Source organism: Aristolochia californica, unplaced genomic scaffold, assembly GCF_029961685.1.
Source record: "Aristolochia californica isolate CCGP_79_NKW_82.1479 unplaced genomic scaffold, dmAriCali1.0.hap1 SCAF_6, whole genome shotgun sequence".
In the NCBI taxonomy this organism is placed as follows: domain Eukaryota; kingdom Viridiplantae; phylum Streptophyta; class Magnoliopsida; order Piperales; family Aristolochiaceae; genus Aristolochia; species Aristolochia californica.
This window is the reverse complement of record NW_027182257.1, coordinates 30,095,314-30,108,288: the sequence shown is the minus strand read 5'-3', so window position 1 is coordinate 30,108,288 and position 12,975 is coordinate 30,095,314.

The window sequence follows — 12,975 nt, the reverse complement described above, 5'->3', positions numbered from 1 at the left end:
CTATAATAAATGTAAGTGACAAAAATTAATTCACACACTAAAAATGAACTCCAAAGTTTTGTTATCCATGTTTGGGAAATTCCACTAGTACAACCCCTAATACCTTGGTGGAATTTTATAAGAAAGAGTTTTCTAATTAATCCAAACATTTTTTAAATGTGGTGGGTATGTGTGCCAGAAACATGTTGAAGATACAAATGACCTAATGATCCAAAAATTTCAAGGTGTAGAAAAAATTAAATTCTCAAGTTAACGTGTGTTGGATATTTACATGAGCCAAACGACCAACTTTTTCCCTATCCTTCAAAATTAGAGATACTTTAGGGAATTATCTCTCTTAGCATTTGTGCAGTACCATTTTGGATGTTATATTTTTTTTTAAAATCTAAACTAGTCCAGCTTTCTCATAAACAAAAGATCACAACAAAATGAAAATTTTAAAGTTCTTGTATGCAAAAAAAATTTGAAAACTATAATAAATATAAGTGAAGAAAATTATTTCACGCACTAAAAATGAACTCCAAAGTTTTGTTTCCATGTTTTGGAAATTCCACTAGTACAACCCCTTATAGCTTGGTGGATATTTCTAATTGATCCTAACATGTTTTAAATGTGGAGGGTATGCATGCCAAAAACATGTTGAAGATGCAAATGACCTAATTATCCAAAAATTTCAACGAGAAGAAAAAATTAAATTCTCAAGTGAACATGTGGTTGGATATTTACCAGAGCCAAAGAACCCACTTTTTGCCTATCTTTGAAAATTAGAGATACTTTTTGGAATTATCTCTCTCAACATTTGATAATTTCCATTTTGGATGTTCAATTTTTTTTTAAATCCAAACCTCTCCCACTTTTCTTGTAAACAAAATGATCACAACAAAATGAAAATTTTAGAGTTCATGTATGCAGAAAAAAAAACTAAAATAAATGTAAATGAAGAAAGTTATTTCACACACTAAAATTGAACTCCAACATTTTGTTATCCATGTTTTTGAAATTCCACTAGAACAACCCCAAATAACTTGGAGGAATTTTATAAAAAAGAGATTTCAAATTGATCTTAACATGTTTTAAATGTGGTGCGTATGCATGCAAGAAACATGTTGAAGATGCAAATGACCTAATGATCCAAAAATTTCAAAGAGTAGAAAAAATTAAATTCTCAAGTTAACGTGTGGTTGGATATTTACCAGAACTAAACAACCCACTTTCTGCCTATCCTTCAAAATTTGAGATACTTTTTGGAATAATCTATCACAACATTTGTGCATTACCATTTTGGATGTTCAATTTTTTTTAAAATTTAAACTTGTCGTACTTTTCTCGTAAACAAAACGATCACAACGAAATGAAAATTTTAGAGTTCATGTATGTAAAAAAATTTGAAAACTATAATAAATGTAAGTGACAAAAATTAATTCACACACTAAAAATGAACTCCAAAGTTTTGTTATCCATGTTTGGGAAATTCCACTAGTACAACCCCTAATACCTTGGTGGAATTTTATAAGAAAGAGTTTTCTAATTAATCCAAACATTTTTTAAATGTGGTGGGTATGTGTGCCAGAAACATGTTGAAGATACAAATGACCTAATGATCCAAAAATTTCAAGGTGTAGAAAAAATTAAATTCTCAAGTTAACGTGTGTTGGATATTTACATGAGCCAAACGACCAACTTTTTCCCTATCCTTCAAAATTAGAGATACTTTAGGGAATTATCTCTCTTAGCATTTGTGCAGTACCATTTTGGATGTTATATTTTTTTTTAAATCTAAACTAGTCCAGCTTTCTCATAAACAAAAGATCACAACAAAATGAAAATTTTAAAGTTCTTGTATGCAAAAAAAATTTGAAAACTATAATAAATATAAGTGAAGAAAATTATTTCACGCACTAAAAATGAACTCCAAAGTTTTGTTTCCATGTTTTGGAAATTCCACTAGTACAACCCCTTATAGCTTGGTGGATATTTCTAATTGATCCTAACATGTTTTAATTGTGGAGGGTATGCATGCCAAAAACATGTTGAAGATGCAAATGACCTAATTATCCAAAAATTTCAACGAGAAGAAAAAATTAAATTCTCAAGTGAACATGTGGTTGGATATTTACCAGAGCCAAAGAACCCACTTTTTGCCTATCTTTGAAAATTAGAGATACTTTTTGGAATTATCTCTCTCAACATTTGATAATTTCCATTTTGGATGTTCAATTTTTTTTTAAATCCAAACCTCTCCCACTTTTCTTGTAAACAAAATGATCACAACAAAATGAAAATTTTAGAGTTCATGTATGCAGAAAAAAAAACTAAAATAAATGTAAATGAAGAAAGTTATTTCACACACTAAAATTGAACTCCAAAGTTGTGTTATCCATGTTTTTGAAATTCCACTAGAACAACCCCAAATAACTTGGAGGAATTTTATAAAAAAGAGATTTCAAATTGATCTTAACATGTTTTAAATGTGGTGCGTATGCATGCAAGAAACATGTTGAAGATGCAAATGACCTAATGATCCAAAAATTTCAAAGAGTAGAAAAAATTAAATTCTCAAGTTAACGTGTGGTTGGATATTTACCAGAACTAAACAACCCACTTTCTGCCTATCCTTCAAAATTTGAGATACTTTTTGGAATTATCTCTCTCAACATTTGTGAATTTCCATTTTGGATGTTCAATTTTTTTTCAAATCCAAACTTGTCCCACTTTTTTCATAAACAAAACAATCACAAAAAAATGAAAATTTTAGAGTTCATATATGCAAAAAATTTGAAAACTATAACAAATGTAAGTGAAGAAAATTAATTCACGCTTAAAAAATGAACTCCAATGTTTTATTATCAATGTTTGGGAAATTCCACTAGAACAACCACTAATAGCTTGGTGAAATTTTGTAAGAAAGAGATTTCTAATAGATCCTAGCATGTTTTAAATGTGGTGGGTATGCATGCCAGAAATATGTTGAAGATGCAAATGACCCAATGATCCAAAAATTTCAAGGGGTAGAAAAAATTAAATTCTCAAGTTAACGTGTGGTTCGATATTTACCATGACCAAACAACCCAATTTTTCCCTACCCTTCAAAATCAGAGATACTTTTTGGAATTATCTCTCTCAGCATTTGTATGTTTCCATTTTGGATGTTCAATTTTTTTTCAAATCAAAACTTTTCCCACTTTTCTCGTAAACAAAACGATCACAACAAAATGAAAATTTTAGATTTCATGTATGCAAAAAAAATTGAAAACTATAATTAATGTAAGTGAAGAAATTTTTTTTACTCACTAAAAATGAACTCCAATGTTTTGTTATCCATGTTTGGGAAATTCCACTCGTACAACCCCTAATTGCTTGGTGCAATTATATAAGAAAGAGATTTCTAATTGATCCTAACATGTTTTAATTGTGGTGGGTATGCATGCCAGAAACATGTTGAAGATGCAAACGACCTAATGATCTAAACTTTTCATGGAGTAGAAAAAAATAAATTCTCAAGTTAATGTGTGGTTGGATATTTACCATGGCCAAACAACCTACTTTTTCCCTATCCTTCAAAATCAGAGAAACTTTTGTGAATTATCTCTCTCAGCATTTGTGCATTTCCATTTTGGATGTTCAATTATTTGTTCAAATCCAAACTTGTCCCAGTTTTCTCGAAAAACAAAACGATCACAACAAAATAAATATTTTAGTGCTCATGGATGCAAAAAAAATTTAAAACTATAATAAATGTAAGTGAAGAAAATTAATTCACGCACTAAAAATGAACTACAAGGTTTTGTTATCCATGTTTGGGAAATTCTACTAGTACAACTCCTAATAGCTTGGAGGAATTTTATATGAATGAGATTTCAAATAGATCCTAACATCATTTAAATGTGGTAGGTATGCATGCTAGAAACATGTTGAAGATGCAAATAACCTAATGATCCAAAAATTTCAAGGTGTAGAAAAAATTAAATTCTCTAGCGTGTGGTTGCATATTTACGAGTGCCAAACAAACCCACATCTCGCCTATCCTTCAAAATCAGAGACACTTTTTGGAGTTATCTCTCCCCGGATTTGTGCGTTTCCAATGTGGATAGTAAATTTTTTTTCAAATCCAAACTTGTCCCACTTTGCTTGTAAACAAAATCATCACAACAAAATGAAAATTTTAGAGTTCATGTATGCAAAAAAATTTGAAAACTATAATAAATGTAAGTGAAGAAAATTATTTCTCTCACTAAAAATGAACTCCAAAGTTTTGTTATCCATGTCTGGGAAATTCCACAAGTACAACCCCTTAGAGCTTGGTGGAATTTTATAAGAAAGAGATTTCTAATTTATCCTAACATGTTTTAAATGTGATGGGTATGCATGCTAGAAACATGTGGAAGATGCAAATGACCTAATGATGCAAAAATTTCAAAGAGTTGAAAAAATTAAATTTTCAAGTTAACGTGTAGTTGGATATTTACCAGAGCCAAACAACCCTCTCTTTGCTTATCCTTTAAAATCAGAGATACTTTTCGGCATTATCTCTCTTAGCATTTGTGCGTTTCCATTTTGGATTGCAATGTTTTGTCAAATCCAAACTTGTCCAACTTTTCACGTAAACAAAACGATTAAAAAAAATGAAAATTTTAGAGTTCATGTATGCAAAAAAATTTGAAAACTATAATAAATGTAAGTGCAAAAAATTATTTCACGCACTAAAATTGAACTCCAAAGTTTTGTTATCCATGTTTGGGAAATGCCGCTAGTACAAACCCAAATAGCTTGGAGGACTTTTATAAGAAAGAGAACTCTAATTGATTCTAACATGTTTTAAATGTGGTGGGTATGCATGCCAGAAACATGTTGATGATGCAAATGACCTAATGATCCAAAAGTTTCAAAGAGAAGAAAAAATTAAATTCTCAAGTTAACGTGTGGTTGGATATTTACCAGAGCCAAACAACCCACTTTTGGCTATCCTTCGAAATCAGAGATACTTTTATGAATTATCACTCTCAGCATTTGTACGTTTCCATTTTGGATGTTCAATTTTTTTCCAATCCAAACCTGTCCCACTTTTCTCGTAAACAAAACGATCAAAACAAAATGAACGTTTTAGAGTTCAAGTATGCAAAAAAAATTGAAAACTATAATAAATGTAATAGAAGAAATTATTTCACACACTATGAATGAACTCCAAAGTTGTGTTATCCATGTTTGGGAAATTCCACTAGAACAACCCCTAATAGCTTGGTGGAATTTTGTAAGAAAGAGATTTCTAATAGATCCTAGCATGTTTTAAATGTGGTGGGTATGCATGCCAGAAATATGTTGAAGATGCAAATGACCCAATGATCCAAAAATTTCAAGGAGTAGAAAAAATTAAATTCTCAAGTTAACGTGTGTTTGGATATTTACCATGACCAAACAACCCAATTTTTCCCTATCCTTCAAAATCAGAGATACTTTTTGGAATTATCTCTCTTAGCATTTGTATGTTTCCATTTTGGATGTTCAAATTTTTTTCAAATCAAAACTTTTCCCACTTTTCTCGTAAACAAAACGATCACAACAAAATGAAAATTTTAGATTTCATGTATGCAAAAAAATTTGAAAACTATAATTAATGTAAGTGAAGAAAATTATTTCACTCACTAAAAATGAACTCCAAAGTTTTGTTATCCATGTTTGGGAATTCCACTCGTACAACCCCTAATTGCTAGGTGGAATTATATAAGAAAGAGATTTCAAATTGATCCTAACATGTTTTAATTGTGGTGGGTATGCCTGCTAGAAACATGTTGAAGATGCAAACGACCTAATGATCCAAACTTTTCATGGAGTAGAAAAAATTAAATTCTCAAGTTAACATGTGGTTGGATATTTACCATGGCCAAACAACCCACTTTTTGCCTATCCTTCAAAATCAGAGAAACTTTTGTGAATTATCTCTCTCATCATTTGTGCATTTCCATTTTGGATGTTCATTTTTTTAGCAAATCCAAACTTGTCCCACTTTTCTCGAAAACAAAACGATCACAACAAAATAATTATTTTAGAGCTCATGGATGAAAAAAATTTAAAAACTATAATACACATAAGTGAAGAAAATTAATTCTCGCACAAAAAATGAACTACAAAGTTTTGTTATCCATGTTTGGGAAATTCTACTAGTACAACTCCTAATAGCTTGGAGAAATTTTATATGAATGAGATTTTTAATACATCCTAACATCTTTTAAATGTGGTGGGTATGCATGCTAGAAATATGTTGAAGATGCAAATGACCTAATGATCCAAAAATTTCAAGGAGTAGAAAAAATTAAATTCTCTAGCGTGTGGTGGAATATTTACAAGAGCCAAAAAAACCCACATCTTGCCTATCCTTCAAAATCAGAGACAGTTTTTGGAGTTATCTCTCTCCGGATTTGTGCGTTTCCATTGTGGATGGTTGATTTTTTTTCAAATCCAAATTTGTCCCACTTTTCTTGTAAAAAAAATGATCACAACAAAACGTAAATTTTAGAGTTCATGTATGCAAAAAAAATTGAAAACTATAATAAATGTAAGTGAAGAAAATTATTTCTGTCACTAAAAATGAACTCCAAAGTTTTGTTATCCATGTTTGGGAAATTCCACTAGTACAACCCCTAAGAGCTCGGTGGAATTTTATAAGAAAGAGATTCCTAATTTATCCTAACATGTTTTAAATGTGGTGGTTAAGCATGCTAGAAACATGAGGAAGATGCAAATGACCTAATGATGCAAAAATTTTAAAGAGTAGAAAAAATTAAATTCTCAAGTTAACGTGTGGTTGGATATTTACCAGAGCCAAACAACCCACTTTTTGCTTATCCTTCAAAATCAGGGATACTTTTCGGCACTATCTCTCTCAGCATTTGTGCGTTTCCATTTTGGATGTGCAATTTTTTGTCAAATCCAAACTTGTCGAACTTTTCTAGTAAACAAAACGATTAAAAAAAATGAAAATTTTAGAGTTCATGTATGCAAAAAAATTTGAAAACTATAATAAATGTAAGTGCAGAAAATTATTTCACGCACTAAAATTGAACTCCAAAGTTTTGTTATCCATGTTTGGGAAATGCCACTAGTACAAACCCAAATAGCTTGGAGGACTTTTATAAGAAAGAGAACTCTAATTGATTCTAACATGTTTTAAATGTGGTGGGTATGCATGCCAGAAACATGTTGATGATGCAAATGACCTAATGATCCAAAACTTTCAAAGAGAAGAAAAAATTAAATTCTCAAGTTAACATGTGGTTGGATATTTACCAGAGCCAAACAACCCACTTTCGCCTATCCTTCGAAATCAGAGATACTTTTATGAATTATCACTCTCAGCATTTGTACGTTTCCATTTTGGATGTTCAATTTTTTTCCAATCCAAATCTGTCCCACTTTTCTCGTAAACAAAACGATCAAAACAAAATGAACTTTTTAGAGTACATGTATGCAAAAAAAATTGAAAACTATAATAAATGTAATAGAAGAAATTTATTTCACACACTATGAATGAACTCCAAAGTTTTGTTCTCCATGTTTGGGAAATTCCACTAGAACAACCCCTAATAGCTTGGTGGAATTTTGTAAGAAAGAGATTTCTAATAGATCCTAGCATGTTTTAAATGTGGTGGGTATGCATGCCAGAAATATGTTGAAGATGCAAACGACCCAATGATCCAAAAATTTCAAGGAGTAGAAAAAATTAAATTCTCAAGTTAACGTGTGGCTGGATATTTACCATGACCAAACAACCCAATTTTTCCCTATCCTTCAAAATCAGAGATACTTTTTGGAATTATCTCTCTCAGCATTTGTATGTTTCCATTTTGGATGTTCAAATTTTTTTCAAATCAAAACTTTTCCCACTTTTCTCGTAAACAAAACGATCACAACAAAATGAAAATTTTAGATTTCATGTATGCAAAAAAATTTGAAAACTATAATTAATGTAAGTGAAGAAAATTATTTCACTCACTAAAAATGAACTTCAAAGTTTTGTTATCCATGTTTGGTAATTCCACTCGTACAACCCCTAATTGCTAGGTGTAATTATATAAGAAAGAGATTTCAAATTGATCCTAACATGTTTTAATTGTGGTGGGTATGCATGCCAGAAACATGTTGAAGATGCAAACGACCTAATGATCCAAACTTTTCATGGAGTAGAAAAAATTAAATTCTCAAGTTAACATGTGGTTGGATATTTACCATGGCCAAACAACCCACTTTTTGCCTATCCTTCAAAATCAGAGAAACTTTTGTGAATTATCTCTCTCAGCATTTGTGCATTTCCATTTTGGATGTTCATTTTTTTCTTCAAATCCAAACTTGTCCCACTTTTCTCGAAAACAAAACGATCACAACAAAATAATTATTTTAGAGCTCATGGATGAAAAAAATTTAAAAACTATAATAAACACAAGTAAAGAAAATTAATTCACCACAAAAAATGAACTACAAAGTTTTGTTATCCATGTTTGGGAAATTCTACTAGTACAACTCCTAATAGCTTGGAGAAATTTTATATGAATGAGATTTTTAATACATCCTAACATCTGTTAAATGTGGTGGGTATGCATGCTAGAAATATGTTGAAGATGCAAATGACCTAATAATCCAAAAATTTCAAGGAGTAGAAAAAATTAAATTCTCTAGCGTGTGGTTGCATATTTACGAGAGCCAAACAAACCCACATCTTGCCTATCCTTCAAAATCAGAGACACTTTTTGGAGTTGTCTCTCTCCGGATTTGTGCGTTTCCATTTTGGATGTGCAATTTTTTGTCAAATCCAAACCTGTCCAATTTTTCTCGTAAACAAAACGATTAAACAAAATGAAAATTTTAGAATTCATGTATGCAAAAAAATTTGAAAACTATAATAAATGTATGTGCAGAAAATTATTTCACGCACTAAAATTGAACTCCAAAGTTTTGTTATCCATGTTTGGGAAATTCCAGAAACCCAAATAGCCTGGAGGACTTTTATAAGAAAGAGAACTCTAATTGATTCTAACATGTTTTAAATGTGGTGGCTATGCATGCCAGAAACAAGTTGATGATTGAAATGACCTAATGATCCAAAATTTTCAAAGAGAAGAAAAAATTAAATTCTCAAGTTAACATGTGGTTGGATATTTACCAGAGCCAAACAACCCACTTTTGCCTATCCTTCGAAATCAGAGATACTTTTACGAATTATCACTCTCAGCATTTGTACGTTTCCATTTTGGATGTTCAATTTTTTTTCCAATCCAAACTTGTCCCACTTTTCTCGTAAACAAAACGATCAAAACAAAATGAACTTTTTAGAGTTCATGTATGCAAAAAAAATTGAAAACTATAATAAATGTTAAAGAAGAAATTTATTTCACGCACTATGAATGAACTCCAAAGTTTTGTTATCCATGTTTTGGAAATTCCAGTAGAACAACCCCTAATAGCTCGGTGGAATTTTGTAAGAAAGAGATTTCTAATAGATCCTTGCATGTTTTAAATGTGGTGGGTATGCATGCCAGAAATATGTTGAAGATGCAAATGACCCAATGAGTCAAAAATTTCAACGAGTAGAAAAATTAAATTCTCAAGTTAATGTGTGGTTGGATATTTACCATGACCAAACAACCCAATTTTTCCCTATCCTTCAAAATCAGAGATACTTTTTGGAATTATCTCTCTCAGCATTTGTATGTTTCCATTTTGGATGTTCAAATATTTTTCAAATCAAAACTTTTCCCATTTTTTTCGTAAACAAAACGATCACAACAGAATGAAAATTTTCGATTTCATGTATGCAAAAAAATTAGGAAACTATAATTAATGTATGTGAAGAAAATTATTTCGCTCACTAAAAATGAACTCCAAAGTTTTGTTATCCATGTTTGGGAAATTCTACTCATGCAAACCTTAATTGCTTAGTGAAATTATATAAGAAAGATATTTCCAATTGATCCTAACATGTTTTAATTGTGGTGGGTATGCATGCCAGAAACATGTTGAAGATGCAAACGACCTAATGATCCAAACTTTTCATGGAGTAGAAAAAAATAAATCCTCAAGTTAATGTGTGGTTGGATATTTACCAGAGCCAAACAACCCACTTTTTGCTTATCCTTCAAAATCAGGGATACTTTTCGGCATTATCTCTCTCAGCATTTGTGCGTTTCCATTTTGGATATGCAATTTTTTGTCAAATCCAAACTTGTCGAACTTTTCTAGTAAACAAAACGATTAAAAAAAATGAAAATTTTAGAGTTCATGTATGCAAAAAAATTTGAAAACTATAATAAATGTAAATGCAGAAAATTATTTCACGCACTAAAATTGAACTCCAAAGTTTTGTTATCCATGTTTGGGAAATGCCACTAGTACAAACCCAAATAGCTTGGAGGACTTTTATAAGAAAGAGAACTCTAATTGATTCTAACATGTTTTAAATGTGGTGGGTATGCATGCCAGAAACATGTTGATGATGCAAATGACCTAATGATCCAAAACTTTCAAAGAGAAGAAAAAATTAAATTCTCAAGTTAACATGTGGTTGGATATTTACCAGAGCCAAACAACCCACTTTTGCCTATCCTTCGAAATCAGAGATACTTTTATGAATTATCACTCTCAGCATTTGTACGTTTCCATTTTGGATGTTCAATTTCTTTCCAATCCAAATCTGTCCCACTTTTCTCGTAAACAAAATGATCAAAACAAAATGAAGTTTTTAGAGTTCATGTATGAAAAAAAAATTGAAAACTATAATAAATGTAATAGAAGAAATTTATTTCACACACTATGAATGAACTCCAAAGTTTTGTTATCCATGTTTGGGAAATTCCACTAGAACAACCCCTAATAGTTTGGTGGAATTTTGTAAGAAAGAGATTTCTAATAGATCCTAGCATGTTTTAAATGTGGTGGGTATGCATGCCAGAAATATGTTGAAGATGCAAACGACCCAATGATCCAAAAATTTCAAGGAGTAGAAAAAATTAAATTCTCAAGTTTACGTGTGGCTGGATATTTACCATGACCAAACAACTCAATTTTTCCCTATCCTTCAAAATCAGAGATACTTTTTGGAATTATCTCTCTCAGCATTTGTATGTTTCCATTTTGGATGTTCAAATTTTTTTCAAATCAAAACTTTTCCCACTTTTCTCGTAAACAAAACGATCACAACAAAATGAAAATTTTAGATTTCATGTATGCAAAAATATTTGAAAACTATAATTAAAGTAAGTGAAGAAAATTATTTCACTCACTAAAAATGAACTCCAAAGTTTTGCTATCCATGTTTGGTAATTCCACTCGTACAACCCCTAATTGCTAGGTGGAATTATATAAGAAAGAGATTTCAAATTGATCCTAACATGTTTTAATTGTGGTGGGTATGCATGCCAGAAACATGTTGAAGATGCAAACGACCTAATGATCCAAACTTTTCATGGAGTAGAAAAAATTAAATTCTCAAGTTAACATGTGGTTGGATATTTACCATGGCCAAACAACCCACTTTTTGCCTATCCTTCAAAATCAGGGAAACTTTTATGAATTATCTCTCTCAGCATTTGTGCATTTCCATTTTGGATGTTCATTTTTTTCTTCAAATCCAAACTTGTCCCACTTTTCTCAAAAACAAAATGATCACAACAAAATAATTATTTTAGAGCTCATGGATGAAAAAAATTTAAAAACTATAATAAACATAAGTAAAGAAAATTAATTCACCACAAAAAATGAACTACAAAGTTTTGTTATCCATGTTTGGGAAATTCTACTAGTACAACTCCTAATAGCTTGGAGAAATTTTATATGAATGAGATTTTTAATACATCCTAACATCTTTTAAATGTGGTGGGTATGCATGGTAGAAATATGTCGAAGATGCAAATCACCTAATAATCCAAAAATTTCAAGGAGTTGAAAAAATTAAATTCTCTAGCGTGTGGTTGCATATTTACGAGAGCCAAACAAACCCACATCTTGCCTATCCTTCAAAATCAGAGACACTTTTTGGAGTTGACTCTCTCCGGATTTGTGCGTTTCCATTTTGGATGTGCAATTTTTTGTCAAATCCAAACTTGTCGAACTTTTCTAGTAAACAAAACGAATAAAAAAATGAAAATTTTAGAGTTCATGTATGCAAAAAAATTTGAAAACTATAATAAATGTAAGTGCAGAAAATTATTTCACATACTAAAATTGAACTCCAAAGTTTTGTTATCCATGTTTGGGAAATGCCACTAGTACAAACCCAAATAGCTTGGAGGACTTTTATAAGAAAGAGAACTCTAATTGATTCTAACATGTTTTAAATGTGGTGGGTATGCATGCCAGAAACATGTTGATGATGCAAATGACCTAATGATCCAAAACTTTCAAAGAGAAGAAAAAATTAAATTCTCAAGTTAACATGTGGTTGGATATTTACCAGAGCCAAACAACCCACTTTTGCCTATCCTTCGTAATCAGAGATACTTTTATGAATTATCACTCTCAGCATTTGTACGTTTCCATTTTGGATGTTCAATTTTTTTCCAATCCAAATCTGTCCCACTTTTCTCGTAAACAAAATGATCAAAACAAAATGAAGTTTTTAGAGTTCATGTATGCAAAAAAAATTGAAAACTATAATAAATGTAATAGAAGAAATTTATTTCACACACTATGAATGAACTCCAAAGTTTTGTTATCCATGTTTGGGAAATTCCACTAGAACAACCCCTAATAGTTTGGTGGAATTTTGTAAGAAAGAGATTTCTAATAGATCCTAGCATGTTTTAAATGTGGTGGGTATGCATGCCAGAAATATGTTGAAGATGCAAACGACCCAATGATCCAAAAATTTCAAGGAGTAGAAAAAATTAAATTCTCAAGTTAACGTGTGGCTGGATATTTACCATGACCAAACAACCCAATTTTTCCCTATCCTTCAAAATCAGAGATACTTTTTGGAATTATCTCTCTCAG